This window comes from Centroberyx gerrardi, chromosome 5 (assembly GCF_048128805.1).
Source record: "Centroberyx gerrardi isolate f3 chromosome 5, fCenGer3.hap1.cur.20231027, whole genome shotgun sequence".
NCBI classification, from domain to species: Eukaryota; Metazoa; Chordata; class Actinopteri; order Beryciformes; family Berycidae; genus Centroberyx; species Centroberyx gerrardi.
The window spans coordinates 18,615,860-18,619,841 of record NC_136001.1 but is presented as its reverse complement, the minus strand read 5'-3'; positions in this window follow the sequence as shown (position 1 = coordinate 18,619,841).

Here is a 3,982-nt window from a genome sequence, read left to right as displayed (position 1 = left end):
TTGCACAGGAGAGACGCAAATAAAAGATGTAGTGAGAGCAGTAAAATGTTGTTATTTCCCCCCCCCTCCTATTACGCCCCCCTACTGCAGCACGGGCCTCTGTATGACATTTCCCAACCAGCGGGGTGAGAGTTCACAGGCAGACAACGAGGGTTTGGGAGCGACAAGAAGGTATGAAACGTTGGAGGACCAGAGAGGCAAGGTGTGACTGACGGAGGGGGAGGAGGAGCAAAACAGCCCGGCATCATCTAATATGAAGAAATACTGGGGGAAATAAGCATATACTCTGTCTCCTCCTCAAGGGGCATCATCTCCCCTACCGAAAAATCACTGCGATATTACTAGAATATTCCTATAGGGACTTAATACTGTGTGTGTGTGTGTGTGTGTGTGTGTGTGTGTGTGTGTGTGTGTGTGTGTGTGTGTGGTACTCAAGTGTGTGTTTATGACCTTATTGTATTTTCATATCCTACTGTATAATTATAATATTCCTATAGGGTATGTGTGATATTCAATAGTGAGTTTTTAGTGACCTTATCATATTTCATGGCATTTTCTTAACTGTTAAATAGTCGTATACAGTAATAGTCTATTCCTATAGCATTTGTGAAGGGAGTTACAGTTTTGCTGTGATATTTGGATAGTATCCTTCAAGTTATTGAGATGAAAATGAAATACAACTTTCATTTCATTTTCATTTCAATAACTTGAAGGATACTGTCTATAGTTAATTTCCATAAGGATGATAGGTCCAGTGGAAAAGTCAGAATATTAGCCTACTGTACACCCCTCATTACAAGAATTCACATTAGTAGGCTATTTTGTTCTACTGGACTCAGACAGTTCAGTCAACACACATGTTGAACTTGTCCTGATTTACTGCACAGGAGGTTCTGTGAATGGTTTTGTGGGCATTTTTCTCTCAGTGCATTTCAGATTCACAAAAAAGAAAAATAATTGTGTTCATGCAACGGGTATAAAAGGCTTGTAAACTAATCTGGGTCCAGTTGTACATTGAAGTTTGAGGGCCAACACATTTAATCTTGACAGTGATTGACAGTACCAATAAGGCCTTACACTGTGGTGTAACTGGCAGTTGGGCTGCCTGCGCCATGGGGAGATGCAGTGGACTAAAGACATACAAAAAGGAAAAAGGTTAAGATACACTGACCTACGTGAGCAAGTACGATACACTGAGGCTGAGCATCAAGTGTGAAATATCATTGCATGCCCTGGTTGCTGTGTATTTGTGGCAAGCTGTGGACAGGGTTTACTTCAGATCATAGAGGCAGACAAAGTTCAGAAAAGTAAACAGCGGCTTTGACTTAAAAAAAAAAGAATACTTTTTTTGTTTTATCAAATTATTTATTGAATTATTAGATAATGTTATTCAGCATTAATGAAGACAGCATTATGGGGACAAAGGTGTCTTGGGGTCTGCTATAAGGTGTGTTTTTTTTTTTGTTTGAAGTATGTAGCAATGACTAATGTGAAACACTTGCCTTTTATTCACCTGTCCCTGAGCTTGCTCCATGTGATTCATGCCCCGATACCTCTCCTCTACACACTGTGCTAATCCACCCCCCACCCCCCCACACACACAAAGTAACAGTTGATTATCTTGTGTTTTTTAATGGTGAACACCCCTCAGTGTAAGAACACATACATGTTATTCCCATGGTCCAAGAATCTCCCCTGGGTGTGTTCACTTCACAGTCAACTTACCATCTCTCCCATTTATCTGTGGATTAGCTTCAGGTTTGTCATCTCCGCTTTGGGAGGAAGCTGCTCATGTTCACAAGTATATGACAAATAAACAGACTTGATTTGACTTTTTTAAATAATAGCAAAGACAATCAAAAAGAGTATCTGCACAAACACTAATTAACTATTAAATGATGATGAGAAATGGGGATAAGATGATGAGTAGTAACCTGCTAATGTTGGCACATTTATGTAAAAAAAATGATGTATTGCGTTGTCTGTTAGATGTATTATTACACATTGTATTAATGGTGACAATTATTATTCATTATTTATATTTACATGAAATTTATGTCAGGCTTGACCAGAAAGTAACAACCCTTTCCTATCGTCTCCCATGATTCATTGCGTGAACACAAGAAGACCTTTTTTTTTTTATATATTCAAATCTTTCCAGGCTCTTTGGAAAGATTGTTATTTATATATTCCAGTAGGAAAGGAAGACGTGATGTTTATGGGGTGACTCAGTGCAAAAAAACCTGACTGCTCCATAGGAAATTTGATGTAAAATTGTGTTACAGTGTATATTGACCAAACAGAGAAGTAATTTCACTTCCATAATGTAATAGGTTATACTTCTTTTATTGGTTTTTATTGATTGATTGCATGTGGGCTGCTGCAGACTGGAGTTTATCACAATGATTATTGGAATTGTCTTTATTGTAGATTAAAGGCTACATCCTCACCTTATCCATCAAAACTGTTAGGGCAACGTTCATAAAGTTAGTAAATTATGAAAAATAACCTTGCCTGGTGATTGTCCAAGTGAAAATGAATGTATATTATCTCAGGAATATTCTCTCTCTGATGATATACTCTCCTAATGATACACAGCTTTTTCTTTTAATGTCATTTGATGTTATTTTGGTGTATTTTGCATAGGCGTAATCGGAGGGAGGGAACAGGGACACGTCCCCCCCAATGTTCAAAGTAGGCAAAATTGTCCCCCCCAATAAAATTGACGGTTCACATGCGGCGTCGTTTGCGTGAGCAAATCCATTATTTTCAATGTGGGCGCGAGGCAGACACGCTGAAAAGCGAGAGCGGAGCGGTCGCGGTGCACATGCGTGGCGAGGTGTCTTTTTTTTCCAGGTGCAACCATGGTGTCCTGAGATAAAAATATCTCAACTTTTTGGAATGCCACAAGCGCACCACATGTCGCCTGAAAGCCTGAAATAAGGCTTGAATCGCTCACCATCCAAACGAAGGTCCTACGAAATCCTATACGGCCGATGCACAGTATCCTCGGACAAATTCATACGCCACGTCATCATTCCTGCCCTGCGTTACCGGTAGTGGAAAGCCAACAATGGCCGATGGTTGGACATGGGGCCAGCCACCCTATTCCATAAAAAAAAACATATATGCTACGGACACAGCAACAAAAGAAAACCTTACATCTGGATGTGTAGGCCCACCGGAGTTCCAAACTCATATGACCGCCTCCGGCGAAATCCCACGGGAGGCCGGTGGTGCGAAGATGGCGGCCCTAAACACCAAAACCAAACTACAGATTGGTTTCTGGAATGTCCGAACCATGTTTGCAGCTGGGAAGCTAGCGCAGATCACCAATGAAATGAGACGCTACAATCTTAACATCCTTGGGATAAGCGAAGTTAGATGGACCGATTCAGGATCAACCAAAACAAACACAGGAGAAACAGTCCTATACTCTGGGCGGGATGATGGTCAACATCATGAGGGGGTTGCCATTATTCTCAAGAAGGGTGTAGAGAAGACACTAATAGAATGGAAACCCATTAACAGCAGGTTGATAAAAGCCAGATTCAACGGACAACATGCCCACCTAACAGTTATCCAATGCTATGCACCCACCAATGATGCCAAAGAAGAAGACAAAGATCTATTCTATAACATCCTCCAATCCGAAGTTGAAAATACACCTGCCCACAATCTACTCTTAGTCTGCGGAGACCTAAATGCAAAGGTTGGAAATGACAACAACAACTATGAGAGAGCCATGGGCAAACACGGATGTGGAGAAATGAACAACAATGGTGAGAAGCTAGCAACATTCTGTCTAACCAACAACCTGGTTATTGGTGGCAGTCTATTCCCCCACAAGAATATCCACAAGCTGACATGGCTCTCCCCAAATGGTAGAGACAAGAACCAGATTGACCATTTGATGATCAATGGCAAATGGAGACGCTCGCTGAGAGATGTCAAAGTGCGCAGGGGAGCTGATATCGCCAGT